Genomic DNA, 23,154 nt, shown 5'->3' with positions numbered 1-23,154 from the left:
AGATCTGGGTGTCATCTGCTTAGCAGTGAAAATCTATGCCATGACTTCTGATGATACTGCCTATACTGAAAACCTATACTGATGATACTGCATGTATAATGTGAACAGAATTGGTCCTAACACTGAACCCTGTTGAAGTCCATAATTAACCTTCCCAGTGCGGGTATATGTGTGTGTGCGTGTCTCACCCTGCCATAAATGGTATCAGCAATTGTCAGTTTTACAGAAGGAAGTGTAGACTATGGAGATGTTTGCCAACCCTAAAGTCATAAAAGTTAAGAAAAGCTCTGTGTGCAAGTTATGGTCATGCAAATGTGTCTGCCCGCCTTTCCATTTCGACAGCAAGCACGTCACTGGAAGCAGATGACATATGCAGCTGCTGAATGCCTATCGGTTGACAAATGGGACAAAATAGAGAAAAGAGCAACAGCGGAGTTCGTCCAGGAATGGGAGAAGAAAACAAACTTTAACCTCCTAAGACCCGAACTCTTTCATGGCATGCATTTTTAATTTCTCTTTATATTTGGGCAGATTGGGACCTGATGAATGTAAAAACAAAGAATTACGTGATTTTTTTTTTTTTACCTGATTTTTGTTTAAGAAAAATAGGATCCAGTCTGTCTTTTGCAGGGCTAACGCACAGAGACAGGCAACCATTCGCACTCACATTCACTCCCGCATTCACACCTATGGGCAATTTAGATTGATAAATTAACCTAACCCCACAAACTGCATGTCTTTGGACTGTGGGATGGACAGTCATTTATTTCCTCTTCTGCTGGCTTCATGCCTGAAGTCTTTCATACATTCGTAAACCTGTTCAGAAAACCTGTTTCCCTTATTAACGAAGTAGGAAACATCCACTTAAGGCAGGGGTGTTAAACTCCAGGCCTCCAGGGCCGGTGTCCTGCAGGTTTTTGATGTGTCCTTGATCCAACACAGCTGACTTGAATGGCTAAAAGAGCTCCTCAAAATGTCTTGAAGTTCTCCAGAGGCCTGGTAATGAACTAATCATTAGATTTAGGTGTGTTGACCCAGGGTGAGATCTAAAACCTGCAGGACGCCGGCCCTCGAGGCCTGGGATTCGACCCCCCTGATTTAAGGCAATGTAAATATCCCAGAGAGTTGAGAGTTGAAAAGACAGTGGAGGGTCTTGATGTTGTTTTAGGGTTTTCAGGATGGGGAAAAGGGACATAATTTCCTGTCCCAAGAACACATTGCAACAACAGGGCTTCCTGTCTTGCTTCCTCCCCTTTTCTGTGAACTCTGACACCTCTTTTGAGAAGTCCCTTTTGCGTTTATTAATCCCAATATGCAGCACCAAAGGTCTCTTCAGCTGATGTGTAAAAACGTCCAGGCAACTGCGGACGTTCACTTTAACTGGGTTATAGTGGAGTCTAAAGCTCCCTGTTGATAAAGCAAATTAGTCAGCTGACAAAGCAACAACTGCTTGCTTTCTCAAATTTCTGTAAAAGGAACAAGGCCTCGTCGAGACCCATGGAAAGTAAGTACAGTCTACTTGATGCGATCAGACCGGGTCCTCTGATAGGGATGGGTATTGATAAGATTTTCACGATTCAGATTCCATTTTCGATTCTGTTTAACGATTCGATTCTTTATCGATTCTCTTATAGATTCTTTTTTTTTTTTTTTTTTTTTTTTAAAGGAGAACACTAAGGTCTAGGGCTGCACGATTTTGCATGAAATGAGAATCACGATTTTTTGGCTTAGAATTGAGATCACAATTCTCTCACGATTTTCTTTTCCAGTATAAATATTTATTGCACTTATTAACTGCACATCAACTTCGCAACAGTTAAGACTGAACATAAAAACAATAAATAAACATAAAAACAACAAATGTCTCGCGTTTTGCTGTTGCCGCAAAATGTACTGCTTGAAATTCCGTCTCCACCGTTGCTCGACACTGCGTGTATAGAGCAGGTAGTGCAACAATAGAAAAATAGTTGCGGGACGGCACTGTGTAGCGTTTGTCTAGGGTGTTGATCATTTTCCTAAATCCCTCGTTTTGCACAGTGTTGATGGGAGCCATACAGTGGGGCAAAAAAGTATTTAGTCAGCCACCGATTGTGCAAGTTCCCCCACCTAAAATAATGACAGAGGTCAGTAATTTGCACCAGAGGTACACTTCAACTGTGAGAGACAGAATGTGAAAAAAAAAAAAAATCCATGAATTCACATGGTAGGATTTGTAAAGAATTTATTCGTAAATCAGGGTGGAAAATAAGTATTTGGTCACCTCAAACAAGGAAAATCTCTGGCTCTCACAGACCTGTAACGTCTTCTGTAAGAAGCTTTTCTGTCCCCCACTCGTTACCTGTATGAATGGCACCTGTTTGGACTCATCATCTGTATAAAAGACACCTGTCCACAGCCTCAAACAGTCAGACTCCAAACGCCGCCATGGCCAAGACCAAAGAGCTTTCGAAGGACACCAGGAAAAGTATTGTAGACCTGCACCAGACTGGGAAGAGTGAATCTACAATAGGCAAGCAGCTTGGTGTGAAAAAATCAACTGTGGGAGCAATCATCAGAAAATGGAAGACATACAAGACCACTGATAATCTCCCTCGATCTGGGGCTCCACGCAAGATCTCATCCCGTGGGGTCAAAATGATCATGAGAACGGTGAGCTGGGCGATATGAGATTTTTTCATATCACGATATGTTTTTTTCATTTCAGGCGATAACGATATCTATCACGATATAAGCCAAATAACTATATTTGTAAGATTTAAATGTGCCGTTGCTCACAAGTAAAATGTGAAATAATCAGCAGCTTGTTTTTATTTAAATATTTATTTCCCATAATAAGTTCAACAGGGTAGATGTACTTAAGGAACATGAGACTTTTTCAGATAAATAAAGGCAAATATTGCAAACTACACAAACGGCAGCCGCTAAAGCGTTTAAGTTTCAAAATAGAACAAACGAAACAGACTAAATTGTCAATTCCACTTAGAAACAAAATATTAATTCTAAAAATAAATCTTAGTTTGTGTTACAGAAGAACAGACAAAACTGACTAACTTTTGTCAATATCAAATAAACTGAGAACTAAAAGGAAATTCTCAATCTCTCCTTGTTGTATAGCTTAGCTTTTCAAACAGTTTTAACAGTTACTTTAGTCTGACAAAAGCCGAATGACGAATTAGCGCTTCCAGTCAGAGACTGAGGCTACGTCCACACGTACACGGGTATTTTTGAAAACGGAGATTTTCCGTTTTCGTTTTAAAAAATAATCCCGTCCACACAAAGGCAGAAATGAAGGAAAACGCTGCTATGAACATGCCAAAGCAGCAGGTGGCGCTAGATTCCTAACCGTGCAGAAATGTTGGCTAATCAGAAGTCTAGAAGCCTCGGTGGGAAAAAGTAAACAAAGCTGGGGCATAGAAGCAGAACCGAGTCGTATGTGTGGAGGGACAGTAACTGTGTGTATATGTAAGCATTTAAACACTGCAGAGAGTAGAATTAACAGTAACAGTATTGTAGAAATTCATTTCACCGAAACAATAACGTGGCGCACAGTGTGACGCATGCACCACGTTATTGTATTTCCAGACTTGCTTTCGGCACAATTTACAGTGCACGCTACTCTGTTTTTTGTCAGACTTGAAATAGCCGAAATACCTTCACACTACGGAACTTCTTTGGCTCTTCCTTTTGACAATCTCTCCGGCATTGGAACCATCATCTGTGTTCCCTTCGGTCACGCTCGGTTGATTTTTCTAGTCGGCACACTCATTTCCTCCATTACCCGCTGGCTGCTTCCCAAACAAACACACGTGCGGCTTGGCACTTGTGCTGTACGTAACAAGTCACGCGATGTGACGCTGCGGCTGTGATTGGTTCAGCTCTGCGCTACTTAATTTGGATTGGCTGACCTTTTTTTTTTTTTTTTTTTTTTTTAAGAGGACAAGAGCGGCGAGGTCTATCGCGATAGCTTAATTTCTCTATTGAGTAAAAGTTATATCGCGATACATATCGTTATCGTTCTATCGCCCAGCTCTATGAGAACGGTGGGCAAAGATCCCAGAACCACACGGGGGGACCTGGTGAATGACCTGCAGAGAGCTGGGACCAAAGTAACAAAGGTCACCATCAGTAACACACTACAACGGCAGGGAATCAAATCCCGCAGTGCCAGACGTGTTCCGCTGCTGAAGCCAGTGCATGTCCAGGCCCGTCTGAAGTTTGCCAGAGAGCACATGGATGATACAGCAGAGGATTGGGAGAATGTCATGTGGTCAGATGAAACCAAAGTAGAACTTTTTGGTATAAACTCAACTCGTCGTGTTTGGAGGAAGAAGAATACTGAGTTGCATCCCAAGAACACCATACCTACTGTGAAGCATGGGGGTGGAAACATCATGCTATGGGGCTGTTTTTCTGCCAAGGGGACAGGACGACTGATCCGTGTTAAGGACAGAATGAATGGGGCCATGTATCGTGAGATTTTGAGCCAAAACCTCCTTCCATCAGTGAGAACTTTGAAGATGAAACGAGGCTGGGTCTTCCAACATGACAATGATCCAAAACACACCGCCCGGGCAACAAAGTCCTGGAGTGGCCTAGCCAGTCTCCAGACCTCAACCCCATAGAAAATCTGTGGCAGGAGTTGAAAGTCCGTGTTGCTCGGCGACAGCCCCAAAACATCACTGCTCTCGAGAAGATCTGCATGGAGGAATGGGCCAAAATACCAGCTACTGTGTGTGCAAACCTGGTAAAGACCTATAGTAAACGTTTGACCTCTGTTATTGCCAACAAAGGTTATGTTACAAAGTATTGAGTTGTATTTTTGTTATTGACCAAATACTTATTTTCCACCCTGATTTACGAATAAATTCTTTACAAATCCTACCATGTGGATTCATGGATTTTTTTTTTCACATTCTGTCTCTCACAGTTGAAGTGTACCTCTGGTGCAAATTACTGACCTCTGTCATTATTTTAGGTGGGGGAACTTGCACAATCGGTGGCTGACTAAATACTTTTTTGCCCCACTGTATCTTTGGTCAGGTGATAAGTAATAGCCTCCGTAATTTCTTTGTGCATGCGGGAGTTCGACGTGAAGCGCTGTATAAGGTTCCCGTTATTGATGTTTGGGTGGTTGACCGGGACGGATTTTCTCCTGTCACTTTCTCGTCATCCCTGACGTGCTCTCCGTTGTTTTTTTCCCCTGCTAATTTTAGCAGCCAGCTTCTGTATCACGTGGTATAAGGCTCCGCCCTTGTCATTTGTTGAGCAGGAAGAGTGAGCGCTTGTTTTCATGCAGATTACGTCCCGGATCAAAATGAGGTACAATCGTCATCTTTTTTTCTTTTTAAATCGTTGTCATTCGGAAATGAGATCGCACATAAGTATGAATCGAGATCGCGATTTTCTAACGATTAATCGTGCAGCCCTAGCGCACAGTAATGGCAGGTTTTGTAATAAGGCAGATCGCGCTAACATAATATGCACTGTTAGTTGATTATTTACCTGCCGCATTAACGGGAGAGGACGTGCAAATGTTACCGCTGCTGCTTGGTTGAGATTCACGAGTCCGGAGCGGAATTAAAAACACGACATTCATTTAAGGTTATGGTGTGTTTTGTGAGCAAATGCTTTTGCATATTCCTAGTGTTTCCTCCCTTAAATGAAATATCTACTTTGCAAGTATTGCAAGTTGCCCTGTTGTCTTCCGTTCTCGTAAAGTATAATCAAACTTTTTAGTGTTTGAGCCGCTTAGGCGCTGTGTTTCCTGCCAGGTAAATGACGCTCCGCAACGTGGTGACGTCATTCGGGGTGACTGGAATCGATAAGGGAATCGTTTGCAAAAATGGCAAACAATTCCAAGGAATTGAAACAGTGGGAACCGGTTCTCAACAAGAACCGGTTTTCGATACCCATCCCCATCCTCTGATGTAATAAACTCTTTGGCTCACAAAGGTTTCATTACACTTGCAGTAATGAGCTCAGCTGTTACAGACTCTGGGAAAGTTTCACTTTGTATATAATAAAGAACAGCTCTAATGACTGTTACACCATCAATATTACATTTTAGTTAGAGGGGAAAAAGCAAAACTACAAACACTTGTTTGTAGTTGCAAATTTAAGTTAAATTCTTGCACTCTTGAGCCCTGCACACAGCAGCTGTTGCCTTCCCCACCGTCTTTCATATCACTAACAATTCCCCCTCTCTTTTAGATTCTTGTTAAAACTGCAGAGCCTCATATGCTTCCTCTAATGTAAAAAAACAAGGTGAAAATACTAAGAAGAAAAATAAGTCAAATTAAGGTATTATTGATCATATCTGCTTTTCTTTATAAACTGTTTTATTTTTGGATGATTTCTTGTATTGTCAGTTCCTTCCTGTGATATAGCTAAATAAACTGCTTCACTTCAATACAAAACTGTTGACCAATAGTCTACTGATCCCAACAGATAAGATATTCAACAGTCCAAAGTTTTGTTTAACCTTCCTGTGTTCCTGTATTTACACGCAAATTTACATGTTTCAGGAGAGACATCCGCCACGTCCAAATCTGGATCCACATACCGGTTTACTGCAGCAGTAATAATATGCTTACCATGAATTTACATTGATAAGGTTAGAATGACTTTTAATGCCATTATTGATTCATTTTAAAGGCCTAATTCTTTCTTGTTGAACTCACTGACTCCTGATCAATGTGTGAACTCCCATCTAAAATGAATATCGAGCACCTTGTTGATGCACAATGTTCATTCACAAAGGAACAAAGTAAACACTAAGCACAATCCTTTCTTAGATACCAGGACTGTAGGAGTATTTAAGTTGCCTTAAGTATAACAGAGACAGTACTTTATTTCTGCCATTTTCAGAAGTATTGCTGAACTGAAATAGGAAAGAAAGTGTGTCAAGCTCTTAAAAGTTTATGAAGGTAAAAGCCACATGTGCGTTTTTGAGCCTTTGAGAGGACAGTGACTGATATAAAATTCCTTGGGTCCAAGTCTGAACCCTTAAACATCTCTTTGAAGAAGGAAGGATCAGCCACGTTGTCCTAAAATTGCACTTTGTACAATCCTCGTGAATTACACACTACACACCAACAGTCAGAAACGCATTCCCTAGTCTTTCATAAAACACGCCAACTCCAAATTCAAAACCTTGTATTTATCTTCAAACAGTCCCTGAGTAAAAAACATTCTGACTTTCAGAAATGTAACTTACAGCGTTCCTCACAAAGATAGACGATCGACTATACACACAGAACATTTTAACAGCAATACAGCACAGGAAGAAGAGGGGCTAAAAAAAAGCTTGCTCTCATATCCGGTACAGGAAGGCTTGACTCACAGGCATGATTTCTTTTGGGGTGGGATCTTTATTACATATTTTTACTGAACCTAAACGTGTCATTGTCCTGTTTCTCTACATAATGGCTGTCCTTGTAGTCTGACAGTCCATTTTATAAAAAGACAACATCTATTCAGCATTAAGTATTGCCACACAAAAATCCTCTGACTCTGAATGTTTGGTGAAGAAATGAAAATGGATTCAGGAAAATGAGCAGACAGTCTGTAAAAATCGACTTAGTCAGATTTAGTCAGGCCTCTATAATTACTTTAGCCCCAACCCAGTCTAAAAAAAACAAACAAAAAAAAACAAAACACTAAATGACCACACAACCTGCTCCACTGACCATCATTATATTACATTCAAGTGTACCATTTCAGTTGTCACATAAACATAAATATCACAGACAGTCCCAAACATAATTACAGAGGGAGTTTTACTGGTCTGGCACACCTATGATCAAAGTGGGCTGTAGCGGGTCCTCGATATAAAATGAACCACAATTCTGTCACTTCTTTGAAGTTTTGAACATAAATCACTGATTTTTTTTGTTCTACCATTTGACTATAAACAAGACAAAGCAGGGGAGCAATAATAACTGGGACTGTAAAATTAAATACAAGACAGTCAGTATCATAGACATGGCTATCTGTCCGTGCCCCTTCTTCTGGAAATCAACAGCTAGTTTACAAGAAATACATAATCGGTTATGGTAAAATGTTATGACTGTATGGAACACAGTGACCTTGAAAGTAATATATTCTGAGCCCTGTCAGTTCAAAATAATTTGTAGAAGTCTTGATGTGTTTGTCTCTTCACCCTCTGATTGCTTTCTTCTTCTTCTTTTAAATTCTCTCACCAGGTGGCAAATGGTCTCTCTCCCGTCAGCACTGGCCTTTCCCTTCAGTTACTTTTTGTAGTGTTGTTTAATTATTTTTTTATTTTTAGAATTTATTGCAATACCTTTTTTCTGCTTACTGACATTAACTTAGAGGATAAGCCTGAATGACGGTTGGTTCCAGGCCTTTTCCCTCTTTTGTTTGATTTTGCCATTGTGCCATCTCCCTTATTTGTGTTTAAGTGTCTTGGGTTCCTTTAATCCATGAATTTAGAGACCACAACAAAAGGTACACGATGAAGCCACAAATACTACTTGCCAAAGACCTGCAGAGCAACCGAAAATAGGGACGCATCAGGTATCATACAGACTCCAGTAGCACAACTGGTATCTCTGACACTCTGCTGATCTAATTTAATTAAATGGAATTTAGGGTTATTATATGCACATCCATCTTGCATAGGCGGAGCCCGCTGCATTTCAAGAATTAGAGCCAACACAAAAACAACAAATAGTCAGCAGTACAGGAGCATTTTACACTACCACGCCAAGGTCTGTTTATTTGTTTGCCATAGTTCATGACCTGATTGTGATGAGGCAAACAAACACTGGTCTAGTGAGCTGATGAGGAGGCACATCGCCCTAAAACTGACTGGAAAACTTCTATTGATCCTACAGTTTCATGATGAGATGTCAACAACAACTAAGTGATTAACTGCTATTACAGCGATACTGCAATACATAATATTGACAGCCAGGGGAAGATGACAAAAAATTATATTTAGCACAGTTGCTCTGTTGTGTGTGTGTTTTGCTGTAATGCTAAATGTCCTGAGGATTAATAATTAGATTTATGTTGATAAGGTGTCAGGGATAAAACTGCTGATTGTTTCCAGGATGTCAACAGGAAACAGGAAACGCTGTAATGAAGAAGTGCTACGCACAGACAATCGCAGGCTACCAGCAGACTAATATCACAGAGATGATAACAACCTGGAGTCAAAACAGGCCACACTGTCAACATCACAAATATTACAGCAGCTGCTCTATATAAACACTTGATGGTCTTTTACCAGTAACCCTAACGCTGAACTCTACAGTAGGGCAACAATACACCAAGAAAACCTCGACACATAATATAATATTGTTAAAGCACTAGCAGACAACAGGCCAACTCCACTCCAAGAACACATTAAATGCACACAAAGCAGCCGAGCACCACCAACTGTAATCTATAAAGACTCTCAGTAAGATAACTACAGACTAGCGATACACTGAAGTTAGATGTGGGAGGAAAATAACACAGTAGAGTGCAGCTACGTGTAAATACACCAAACTGAGCGCAGCATAATAGAGAAGTACTATTAAATATACATTTTATGTATGTATGACTGACATTTCTCCTTAACTTCCTATTCAAAGAAGTTCTTTTTTTCGATAGCGTGGTGTACAACAAGCTATAACTAGACTTTTTTTTACTTTTACATTCTTCGCTCCATGCTTATCAGTATTTATCCTCGGGGTTGTAAATAAGGACACCGGTTTACTTGTAAAACTATCATGCAAATACATTATTTTGCTTGACTAAGCATTATGAAGGCTAAGTAACTTGTACAGTTTTTGATGACGCTTCTGTATGGAACCAACTGAAGGCTTTACTGGATGTCCCACACTGTTACTGTTAGTGTAGTCTTTGAGGGGGCGGCATTACATGAACCTTCTGGTAAGGCCCTCATTTCCTCATAAATAGATGGGTGGGCGGACAGACTTCTGACAAACTAATGAATATTACAGGAGTAATATGAGCGATAAGTAAAGTCTATGAGGCAAGCTACAACACACAGGATCACAAGACTATAGACATACTGTAAACATCCATTAGGTAAAATATATTAAAAGTACAATAAAAACAATCAGTCCGTTTAAACAGAAACTACAGCAATATTTCAGGAATACATGAAGCAGGCCATTATAGCTAAAGGTACATCAAATACTGCAGAAAGGCATAGAAGTTGACAAATGAGAATATTCTAACACCACCATGAAAATCGCTATTATTATGTAGGACAAGCAAAAATAAGCTAAAATATGATAGGGATGCAGATATAAAGACCAGAGCAAAGTTCTAAAATAATTTTAAGGAAGCACTTTGTAGTAAGTTGTGGTTCCTTAAAATTGGATATACAAAGAACTGCAACTGCATGTCCCCCAGCAGCAGACGGGCAGCTACAAAAATAGAAAAGTACAGACCTCAAGTCTGAAGGTATTTGTCCCCAACCCACCCCCAACGTTATCTGCCTCCTTCTAAAGTATCTCACGCCTTTTCCTTTCCTTTAGAAATCACAACACAAACAAGCAATCCACGTCAAGAGAAAAACAGCACAATCCGGAGTAAACCTGGCTTCAAAATGCGTTAAGTTTTGGTGGAAACTTTAAGAAGTTTCTAGCCCGAGTTACGAACACGCCGTTACTCAGAATGATTGATACACGGCTTTAGACACATAACGAGCCAGTAAACAGCCGGTAAAACCGCACAAAGCTCCGAGAAGAACAAACCGAAAAACACTTACACGAAGGAGCAGCAGCTGCAATAGACACCAGTTAGATTTTCTTCCTTTCTGTTAGAGGAGCAGCAGAGCTGAGGGCATGATGATGCAGAACAGAGACCCCACCCACCGGGAGGGGAGGGGCTTGGCGAAAGAGGAGATTTTTTTTACCACCCAAAAACATTTTTTCTTTCTAACGGTGCGGTTTTTTGGGTGTGTTTGTGTTACAGGCATGTTGCAGTGTTGAGTCTTTTTACAAAATGGATGCAAAGATTTTACAGATTTATCTGGTTAGGCCTTCTCGGCTTTGTTGAGAAAAAGCAAGGAGATAAAATCCAACAATAGGTTCAAGTTTAGGTTCTTAGATCAGGTTTGACTTGTGTTAATTAAACATGAGTTATGAGCTTATTAGGTTAATTTAGGTTATTTTTTAGGTAACCTGTAGCTAGTTTTCAAGAATTAATACAAGTCAAAGTAATTTATCTATGAACTGAAATAAACTTGTGTGTATTTCCCCATAAAGAGAAGGAAGAAAAAAAAAAAGAAGCTTCAGTAATTTTATCTGTAGTTCAGTCAGCTGAAGTCTTAGAAACTTAATTGGGCTGTAATTAGCCCATATTTTAATGTCATACGTTTCATTCCAGTGGTTTTTGGCACTCACATTTATGAGTTTCTGTTCATTTTGTTTTTAAGCTGCAGATCAGACCAGGCCATAAATTTAGCTAGCTAATATATTATCACTCTGTAAACAATTACCAATAATAGTGGGACAGAGTGTTCAGCAATGTTCACTGAAGGGCTGTACTTTAAATGCTTTTAAATGTAGATGTAATTTACAATGGCATTTGGGAACTATAGGAGCCTGTGATATACTACTACAATATTTCTCAGACTGCCCTGTAATTGTTCTAGAAATGAATTCTGTTTAAATATGTTACCAGATGACTTCAGTTTCTCCTTAACCAAACTCCATTCAAACCAAACTCCATTCAAATCAAATCAAATCACTTTTATTACTTTTATCACTTTTATTTTTATTTGCCTACTGGTGTTGGCCAGAGGGGCCGATGGTGCGATATGGCAGCCTCGCTTCTGTCAGTCTGCCCCAGGGCAGCTGTGGCTACAACCGTAGCTGCCTCCACCAGTGTGTGAATGCGAGAGTGAATGAATAGTGGCATTGTAAAGCGCTTTGGGTGCCTTGAAAAGCGCTATATAAATCCAATCCATAATAATAATAATTATTATTATAATAATAATAATTATTATTATTATTATCACATCACATGTGCATGTGCACTGGTACAGTACATGCGAGTGAAATTCTTGTGTGCGAGCTTCACAAGCAACAGAGGTGTGCAAAAAAAAATACAATAACATAAAACAAGCAAAATATAAGAATGGCTAAATCTGAGAGTAATAAATATATGTACAATATAAGAGTGTATGCATTACTGGGTGTGTATACTAAATAGGTTTTTCTACGTGTGTGTGTGTGTGCGCGTGTATATATATATATTTTACAAATTAAGTAGAGTAAACAATAAAATAAAATATATAAAATATACAGAGGTTGGTAGTTGAACATGTGCAAAACAAATGGCATTTATATACAGTGTGGAGTGCATAATGTTGAAGTTCCAGTAGTAAGTGTGAGGTGTCTTCCTGATGGAAGTAGTCTGAACAGTTAATGGCTGGGGTGACTGGAGTCCTTGATGATCCTCCCCGCTTTCCTCAGGCACCGCTTCCTGTAGATGTCTTGGAGGGAGGGAAGCTCACCTCCAATTATCCGTTCAGAGCACCGCACTACTCTCTGGAGAGCTTTGTGGTTGTAAGCGGTGCTGTTGCCATACCAGGTGGTGATGCATCCAGTGAGGATGCTCTCAATGGCATTCGACTATCCCTTGGTGTGTTAGAGTGAATACTGTTTTATGTTTTGTTTTCATATGGCTATAATGAATAGTGCCTTTGAGTTCTCACCACCATTGTCATGAAAATGAAACCAGCCAGAACTATGAATTTAAACAGCTTTATTTATATGGATTAGGGTGAGGGGAGGGCCTAAAGTTGATGAATTTACTCACAACACACTCATATTAACGGTACTTAAGAACCTGATTATCTGCACACACACGTTGGTAGTTTCGTGTTAAATTCAGTCTTAAGTTTTTTATTTTTCATTTGCACAGCTGCATCTATAAAAACAGTTTTACTGGATATTTTCTAACAGACCTTAATCTTCAGTACTGATCATTTAACCTCCAAAGTTCAGCCCTAGTATTGCTCATGTTATGATGAGGCATGGTTCGAATCCAAAACTCAGAGATTGAATAAGTAAACAAGAAACAAAGAAACTTTTTTTTATTTAGACAGAAAACTAAAGCCTACGATGTACAAAGGTTGAGTGATGAAAGCAAACTAGAATCCGAGAATGTCCAAATGTGACCACCACATTAAAACGAGATTAGACACTCTGACAAACACTGGAAGGAGACTGAGAAGCAAATGAGGTACTCTGCTGAAATTAATGAAAGTGATGACAAAGCAACATAAATAGATCACACAAAACAAATGACTACCAAAATAAAACAGGAACACCTGAACAGGGAATCACAGAACACAGAGATGACATTTTGATAACAAGATATAAACAAAAACTCTAGACACTAACACTAAGTTTGATTAAACCAGTCTGACATTAATCAAAAGGAGGAGATTTTAAAAAAAAAAAAAAAAAAAAAAAAAAAAAGAGCATACACACTTACACCCCAAAAACATAGAAACCTAGATTACATGGACAAAAATATAAAAAAAAATCACCTTAAAAAAATGCACAGTGAGGACGTAGAAGAACAAAACTCAGTTATCGCTTCAAATTTTTTAAATTCCAGGGCCTCTTGCAAGAAGCTGCTGGGTGGGGCTTCTGCGCCCCCATTAAAAGCTGTGCGTCTGAGATAACTATAGTAGTGATCGTTGCTCTCTATGACATCACATATGGCTGAGAGTAAAAAAAAAAAAAAAGACTCAAAGAGAGAGTTTATAGCGGTCTAAAACCTGAACCTTTGGTTTAAAGGGATTAATTGAACACCCACTGAACATTCTTTTTAATGTTGCCCATAATTAATATGAAAATCCGCTATTGCAAAATAATGTGATCAAAAACAAGGAAAACAGGCTCTTTTTAACCATAATGGCTGCTGGGGTTAATGACGAGGCTGATTGTATTTTAACGGTTAACGGGAGCGAAGCAGTAAATGTTTCCCCTTGAGGCCTCAGGCCTGCAGTGTTGTTTTGTTTGCCTAACATTTATATTTTTAACATTACAAACAGGTTTTGTGGAGAACTACCTGACCTTTTGTAAAATGTAAAACACATTCACATGGAGCTTTGTCTTAGGAGTAAATTAAAACTTTGACAGCAACACTTCCTCTGTCTCAGCCTTCACACTACAGACAAAAAGGACTGAAATACAAATAGAGAATCACATGAGAGATAGTTCATGGCGCCTTCTGCACACGTGTCTCTGTCTCACATGTGTGACTTCCTGTGAGATAACTATATCAACACTTAAAGGACTAGATGGCAGACACATCGTTATACGACAGGAAAAAGAAAACAAATGAGACAGGCTTCAGCATTTCCCTCCAGCTGATAAGGAATGCCTCCAGAAAAACAGCAGTTTAGCTGTTTTTTGTTTGTTTTTGAGGTGCTGTACTGCAGAAAAGGGCATCTCACAGTTGATCTGATGGTGACGTCTGCACAATGTCAGAGACAAGGTTTAAGGATTTAATCCAAATGAATTAAAGTAAGTGGCAGTGACAGATAAACGAGAGACAGCACAGCTTTCCACTTTTCGCTCCTCAGTTTTATTCCTTTTGCTAAACAACACAAACAACCGTAAACACTCGGAGATTTTCCCAGAGTCATTTCACACTTTTTGAGCAGAAATTACACAAAATAGTAAATTTTTTACAGATGGTATTTCACTTACTTACTTAAGGCAAGGCAAGGCAAGTTTATTTGTATAGCACAATTCAACAACAAGGTGATTCAAAGTGCTTTACAGAGACATTAGAAACAAAAACAAATAAAAAGCATGATTTAAAATTGATTCGTTTGTTTGTTTGCTTGTTTTAATTAACAAACAAACAAAACAGTATATAAAATCAAAACAGATAAAATCAGAACAATAGATAAAATCAGTAGTTAAATGTAAGTTTTGAAATTTAAGCTTAAAAGTGTGGATTTGGTGCTTTATTCAAATGCAGCTGAGAATAGGTGAGTCTTCAACCTGGATTTAAATAAACTGAGTGTTTCAGCTGATCTGAGGCTTTCTGGGAGTTTGTTCCAGATATATGGAGCATAAACGCTGAATGCAGCTTCTCCGTGTCTGGTTCTGACGCTGGGAACTGATAAAAGACCAGATCCAGATGACCTGAGGGATCTGGAAGGTTCATACTGGGTCAGGAGGTCACTGTTGTATTTTGGTCCTAAACCATTCAGAGCTTTATAGACCAGCATCAGAACTAAGTTTTTAGAACTTAAAACTTAGTTCCTCCTACGCTGGGCGGCACATGGGGTAGCTAGTGATCTCCATCGATGTCGGTCAGCAGTGACTGCTTGAGCTTCGTCCCAGGCAATGTCGACAGTTCTCAGATCGTCCATGAATGTTCGACGCCATGTGGTCTTTGGTCGGCCTTGCTTTCGCTTGCCAGTGCGTGGACACCATGTCATGGCAATCTTAGCTGGGCGATGAGGGGGTAGGCGTAAAATATGGCCCGCAAAGCGGAAGCGCCTTTCTGCAACAACATCGGCTAATGGGCGGGTGCCTGCTCTTCGTAGGACCTCCTCATTTGTTATTCGGTCCCGGTAGGAAATTTTCAGGATTCGTCGCAGGCCACGTTGTTGAAGCACGTTCAGGTGTTGAATAATTGCACTTGTTGAGCGCCAGGTTTCACTAGCGTAAAGGGCAGTAGGGAAGACGATAGAGTTCAGTAGTCTGATCTTGACCCTTACATTCTGGGAGGTCGAGTTCCAAATAGGTTGGAGACGTCGCAGGACACCAACTGCCTTCCCTACTCTGGCGTCGACATCCCGATCAGAGACCCCGTCATTCGAGATGATGCTGCCAAGATATGTAAAATTCTCCACCTCTTCAGCATGTTGTTGGTTGATCATGAGAGGAATGCGGGCACGTGCATAGCCAACTCTGAGTAACTTGTTTTTTTTGGCGCCGATTCTTAGTCCAACTTTCGTCGCCTCCCTCTGCAGGGCCGCGGTCAACTTTTGGAGGTCTTCCTGAGTCGAGCCCAGCAGGGCGATGTCATCTGCGAAGTCCAAGTCAGTGAGATTACGCGCTTCGTGCCAGGGCACACCGATGCCAGCTTGGTCAACTGATCGTCGCATGATGAAGTCAATTACCAACAGGAAGAGGAAAGGGGATAGCACGCATCCTTGTCGGACGCCAGTATTGATCTTGAAGAAATCTGTGCAGCCGTCATCCGTCCGGGCGCAGCAACGGGGTTTCTTTTGGGTCGAAAACTGGTCGACGCATCGGGCAGTGGACGACCCGAGGGCTTTTCTCCACTGCCGTCATTAAGGGTTGCCGATCATCTTCGCCCTGATTCAGTCGATAATGAGATTCACTTGCTGTTTCCGTAGCAGTTGGAGTTTTTACAGAGTGGGGTTGCTAGCCCCACACCCAACCCTCCTCCTTTCTCATCCGGGCTTGGGACCGGCAATGGCAGAGTTGGTATTTCACTAATATTGAAATAGACTATAACAGACAATATGACCAAAAGTATTGGGTCACCTACAGCATCTATCCATAAGCTTCCGCTTATCCTTTCCAGGGTCATTGGGGGCGCTGGAGCCTATCCCAGATAGGGCAAGAGGCAGGGTACACCCTGGACAGGTCGCCATTCTGTCGCAGGGCTAACGCAAAGAGACACAGACAATCATTCGCACTCACATTCACTCACAGATTCACTTTAGGGCAATTTAGATTAATCAATTAACCTATCTCCACAAACTGCATGTCTTTGGACTGTGGGAGGAAGCCGGAGTACCTGGGAAGAACCCATGCAAACACGGGGAGTGCATGCAAACTCCACACAGAAAGACCCTGTGGTGGAATTGAACTCAGGGCCTTCTTGCTGTGCGGAAACAGTGCTAACCAACGTGCCACCGTGCTGTACACCTACAGCAGTGGTTCCCAAAGTGGGGGGCACAGAGCCATTGCGGGTGATGAAGCATATCTTGCCTTTGGCTTCACCTACACAACGGCAGTGCCAAGGAGGGTATTCCCGACAGAATTTGTTTCCCCTGTGTTGGTAGCACGCACTGGGCTGTCCAAATCACGGACAAACAGGATCCCACATTCTTGATTTTTAGTTCACAAACACTTCTTATAATGAAAATTTGGCAATGTTAGCTCTTTATACAGTAAATAATATCAGGCTGATCCTTTCGCAATTTATTCCCCCGGTTCAAATCACAGAAAAACAGTATCCCGCAGTTGTTTATGTTTTTGAATCTATTTTGCATGGACACATTTTTTGAATAATGTATTGATAGCAATGTTGAATATTGTCACACAGTAAAAAACAAACAAACAAAAAACCAACTATATGTAAAAATAATTACACCATAAAGATGAATTGTTTAGTGGTTTATTTTATTGCAGCCTGTAATTTATTGCAGTTTACTTTTATTTGTTTAACTGTTTACAAAAGGTTTGAGGTGTGAATACACTGCAATGGAGACTGAAAACAAATATGTTTGTGCGTGTTTGGAGGATGTTTTTGTGCCAGGGGTGGGGTTCCTGTAAAAAAATAAGAGGGGGGGGGGGGGGGGGGCTTAGCAAAAAAAGGCTTGGGAACCACTGACCTACAGGAACTTTAATCAGTGCCTATTCTAGATCCACAGGCATTAATTTGGAAATGGGTTGAAATTTTCAACCCTTCAGGGCTGTGTGTCTGCAAGTCAAGCTATCATAGCTTAACAGGCCTTGCTCTGTGCACTGGGAAAAGTCGTGCTCGAACAAAAAAGGGCCTTCTCCCAAACTGTTTCCACAAAGTCAGAATCATGGAATTGTGCAAAATATCCAAAAGGTTTAAGAAACCCATTCCAGCCACAGAAACACAACCCCATACTATTGTTGAGTGCCTTGAAAATGATCTGTAACCCAATACTTTTTGTCTGTATTGTGCATCTCTGTGTTTTCTAAAATGTTATGTATTGGACCTCAGGGCCACTTTAAAGGGAGAACAGATGAAATCATCACCATCAGCAGCAACAACAGAAAGACTTCAGAAATTCTTAAACAAGGCAGAAAACACATGCGCTCGTCATCTCTTTTCGACATACATTTATTATCAGTCTTAAAAAGTCAGATTAGACGTTCATGTCCTTCTTCAACACATTATTTCTGAACATAATGTCCATGTTAACCCAAATATCCTCAGTCTCCTCTTTATTTATTTACCATAAAATATGCTCCCTTTAAAAAAAGGCGGGCTTGTCTTTACAAAATTGACTCAGCTCCTGTATAGTTAAAGAAAATAAGTATAGCTAGTGCCTTCTTCATGCTTCAAAAGAACAAAAATAATATATTATTTCTATTTTCTTAACCCTTTCACACATACTGGTCACTACAGTGGACAGCTATTCAAAGGCTGTTTTCTTGTATTTGTGTCAGTGCTGATGGTATACTTGCACATAAACCACTACATTGGACTACCACTACACTGACGTGTCACTCCATACCCTGCCATCCACTGGTCGTTTAAGGTTACTATAGATGTTTGACGTGTTTCGTTGTAATTATTGTTATTTAACCCTTTCATGCATGAATTATGGCAACCTCCATCAGGATTTTTTTCATAAGTATTTTCATTCGTCTTTTCATGCCTAAAGATGAATAAAAATACTTAAGAAAAAATCCTGATGGAGGTTGTCATAATTCATGCATGAAAGGGTTAAGTTGGCTGTCCAGGTTTTCAACCACACCTCATCTCCTGCAGTCGATGATAGAAAATACATTTACGGTACTCAAGCACCTACTTATGTAGCTGGATGTTACATTTACTGTTTCTGTTACTTAATACATTTACCTTGTGACCGCTCAGGAGGAAATGCTGCATACATTCCTTTGCAGATTCAGAGTACTAAGAAGAAACTTACAATTATTTTCATTATAAATAAATCTTTTTGTACTCAAATGCTTAACTGAATTTTAAGATGTATGATTTTATAGTGGGATATCACTTATCTTACCAGTAAGAAGTGAGTGGCATGTGTCACATAGCCCATTGGTAGGAAAAAGTAGAATACAGTGAAACCTGACAGCTCAACTCGTTGTTCACGCTGTACAAGACTGTTTTGGCCATTTTTAATGACAAAAGAACAAAAATAATATATTATTTATATTTTCAGCAACTGGCTGTACAGCTTTTCAACCACACTGCACCTCATCTCTTGCTGTCGATGTTAGAAAATAGATTTACTCAAGCACATACTTGTGTGGTTGGACTTGTTTTTTCAGTTTACATGTTACCTAACACATCTGCCCCGTGACAGTTTAGAATGAGATGGTGTTTCAGATTCCTTACACATGATAAATTACATTTCCTTGACAGATTCAAAGTAGTAGGTAGAAACCTCTCACTGGCAACAGGTTTTCAATGACACCTCATCTCACCCAATCTCTTGAAATCAATTGTAAAAAAAAATGTAGTTGTTCAAACACATGCTTGTGTAGTACACTGCAATGCTAAACTGAATTTTAAGATTTATGGTCTAGCACCACTCTGACTTGATCATTCTACTGGCTTGCTTTTTTAGGGTTTCAAATAGGATTTAAAGGTCTGCGGTTAATATAATGTTCAGACATCTGAATGCTGAAAGCTGAAACTTCATCCTTTTTTAAGCAAGCTTGGGGGGAGACAATCAGAGGGGCAGTGTGATGATCTTAGTTTACTAACTACCACAGTCAAGTCATTAAGGGAGACAGGATCAAACTGCTCTAAGACAGCTGAGCACATAGGAGAAAGACTCGGATAGGAGGTCATATGAATGTTGGGGTTTTTTCTCTTTATGTATTATTGTACGGTCTACCTTACAATATAAAGTGCCTTGAGGTGACTGTTGTTGTGATTTGGTGCTATATAAATTGAATTGAACTGAAAATTGCTATTAGCTTTTGGTCCAAAAGAAAATTTTTTTAATGAAGATGCACATCTATAAAACTGTAGACAAAACAACCTACATTGAAAACAAGATGCAGCATGCACATAATAAAAGATGCTACAGGTCAGATGCTACAATATTATCTATCCACCTTCTAATATTTAGAAGGCAGCACACAAGAGGAAGATTGAAGACCACTTCAACAACAATAACTCACGACCGGTATGGCATGGAGTTCGGCACTTAACCAACTACAAGCCTGGCAATACCATGTTGACTGAGGGCAACGCGGCGTTTCTGGAGGAACTGAAGCACTTCTTTGCACGCTTTGAGGTGAAGGGACCAGAGGCAGCCGCGGCTAAAACATCGGACGACAGCAGCAGCCCAAGCTTCATTGTGCAGGAATATGAGGTGAGGTGCACACTGAGGGCAGTGAACCCCAGGAAGGCCACCGGTCCAGATGGGTTGACCGGAAGGGTCCTAAAAAAAATGTGCAGACCAGAAGGTCACTAAGACCTTCAACGCTTCACTGTCCCAGTCCTGCATCCCGCTGTGCCTAAAGTCAGCCACAATTGTCCCACTGCCTAAGCGGACCATTAGCAGCCTCTAATAGTAAAACTGCTGGATATCGGAGCTCCTTCTACCACCTGCCACTGGATCAGAGACTTCCTCTCAGACTGTGTACAGAGAGTTCGAGTGGGGCCTGATCTTTTCCCAATCCTCAGCCTTAACACCGGCTCTCCACAAGGCTGTGTACTGAGTCCCCTACTGTACACTCTGTACACACATGACTGTGTTAGTACCCACCCTGACAACGCAGTAATTAAGTTTGCAAATGATACCAACGTTGTGTGGCTCATCTCTGGGGGAGACAAGACGGCATACAGAGCTGAGGTTCAGAGGCTGTCGGATTGGTGTGCAGACAAAAACCTGGACCTCAATATCACCAAGACAAAAGAGCTGGTAGTCAACTTCAAAAGGAGAAATTCTGAGCTGCAGCCTGTCAGCATCAACGGGGGAATGTGTTGAAAGGGTGTCCAGTTTCAAGTTCCTGGGTGTGCACATAGACACACACCTCGAATGGAGCTAAAACACCTCGGCGGTTTTAAAGGAGGCACAACAGCGTCTCCATTTTCTGAGAACACTCAGAAAAATGGACCTGAAGAAGGAGCTGCTGATCGTCTTCTACCGTTGCTCAAAAGTGTGCTGACATATTGCATCGGTGTATGGTTTTCCAGCTGCACCATGGCACACAAAAAGGCACTTCAGAGGATCATCATTATGACCAAAAAAGTCATTAGACATCCTCTTCCCTGCCTGAAGGACCTGTACAGCACTCCCTCTTTCAAGAAGGCATGCAAAATCCTACGGGATTGTACACACCCAGGACACCAGGTGTTTAAGCTTCTGCCGTCTAGCAGGAAATTCAGGCTGCTGAGGTGGCAGACAAACAGACTCAAGGACAGCTTTTGCAACAGGGCAATAGTCCTAATCAATGATAACACCTGACCTGATTGGCTACCTCCCTGAACTTTTTTAGGGGGCAATAACAGTAACAATAATAACAATGTGCAATAAACATACATTTATTAAGCCATTCCTTTGTTCATACCTTCCTTGCAACCTATAAATCCACTTTAAGTTAAGTTACTGTGTTGTGTTGTGCATGGAGCCGACAAGGGAGTTTCCAATTCCGTTGTACTAGTGTACTGTGCAATGACAGTGAAGACTTATCTTATCTTTATAAAGTTCAGTTCCACCAGAGGCGAGGTGCATCTTGCCTCTTGCAAGATGATAAGAACTGCTGCCTGTTGTCTTGCAAGAAGCAGATTACACCCTGGACAGGTCTGCAGTCTATCACAGGATTCAAAGAGCATCCAATTCAAATAATAATGGCTTGCATGCAGAGGTGTATATTAGCTTTGGAAGGTCTGTGTGAGTTGAGCTGCTTCATTTTTAAAGTAAAGTTTAGGAGGCTTTGCAGTGAGTCTGAGCTCATTATGTGCTAATATTGTGTTTTCAATACAGTTTAACAAATGGCTAAAAAAGTTGGGTGTTTGCTCATTGTAAGAAAGCTGAGGAAAGATTTTATTGTCTTTATGTTTTAATGTTTCTCATGCCCCAGAAGACTATTGATATGTATAACTGTGCTTTTCATGTTTTTGTGTTCGAGGTGCTGTGGGTTTATTCCCCTTTGTTTTTTTTCTTATAGGTGCAGCAGTTGGCAGTGACACGTATTTCTTTGGCAACTGAACAAAACTTGGATTAGTCAGTTTGTAGTTCTTTGTATGGAATGAACAATGTCATTGTTTAAATAACTTCTTAGTACCAGGCACCTACCTCAAACATGTTACTGTCATTACTAATCAGTTACTAGTAGAAAAAAATATATACATATAGTTTTAACACATTTTTTAGTAGATGAACCTATGGTATCAATTCAAAATCCTACGTCATCTCATTCTCGAGTTGTCACATTCACAAGCTTTTCAGCAGAACCTTTGACCTTGGGTTTTCAATTACACCTAATTGACTGTCTATTTCTGTTACGCATTCTCTTTAGGTCATAACCACTGGGCCCTTTTCCTTTCTTCCTTCTCTCAGAATGCATTTAAATACTGGGCAGACTGTCAGAAAAACAAATGAACAGAGGGCAAATATAGAAACTTTTCAAGCTTTTCAAGCTGACCTTTATAGTGATCATAGTTTATTTTAGAGGCATTAGATGTTTAGCATAAACCACAGAATACATTATTTAAAAGACAAAGTATGAAGAGGCTTCAATAAATGTAAAAAAAGAAAAAAAAATTCCAGTCACACCTACATTAAAATTGTGGAGTTTCAAAGAAATTGTCACAGATAGTAATTCACTCATTCAAGTTCAAGTTCAAGTTCAACTTTATTGTCACTTCAACCATATACAGTTTAAAAATACACAGTGAGGCGAAACAACGTTCCTCCAGGAACCAAGGTGCTACAAGACAAGTTAGTGCAAAATAAAAAAAATAAAAAATAATAATAATAATAATATATAATATATCTAGTAATAATATTGTGCAAAAGAGCATTTACAGGTTGGTGTGTGCGATGGTTTGGTGGTGTAGGTCAGTGTGTTTGCGCTTGTGTTGGTTAGTCAGTCCAGTCTCAATGTTTTGAGGTATTTGAGTTAAGCTGAGTGATAATGTTAGTGTATGTGTGTGTGTGCGTGTTTATCAGTCAGTCCCTTTTTGCTGAGGAGACGG

General features: G+C 40.3%; 1 protein-coding gene across 2 annotated transcripts in view; it reads right to left on the bottom strand.

Moving 5' to 3' along the window:
• st3gal8 (ST3 beta-galactoside alpha-2,3-sialyltransferase 8) overlaps positions 1-10,837 on the bottom strand; it is a 30,434-nt gene extending 19,597 nt beyond the window's left edge. Inside the window, exon 1 of one of the 2 annotated variants that reach the window (XM_026167200.1) lies at positions 10,751-10,837. The gene's annotated coding sequence lies outside the window, so the exon portion shown is untranslated. The remainder of the gene's footprint in view (positions 1-10,750) is intronic. The other variant, XM_026167198.1, reaches the window with a different exon arrangement.
• Positions 10,838-23,154: the final 12,317 nt, after the last annotated feature.

The sequence above is a fragment of the Astatotilapia calliptera genome, chromosome 5 (assembly GCF_900246225.1).
Source record: "Astatotilapia calliptera chromosome 5, fAstCal1.2, whole genome shotgun sequence".
Classification (NCBI taxonomy): domain Eukaryota; kingdom Metazoa; phylum Chordata; class Actinopteri; order Cichliformes; family Cichlidae; genus Astatotilapia; species Astatotilapia calliptera.
This window is presented reverse-complemented; position numbering and strand designations above follow the sequence as displayed.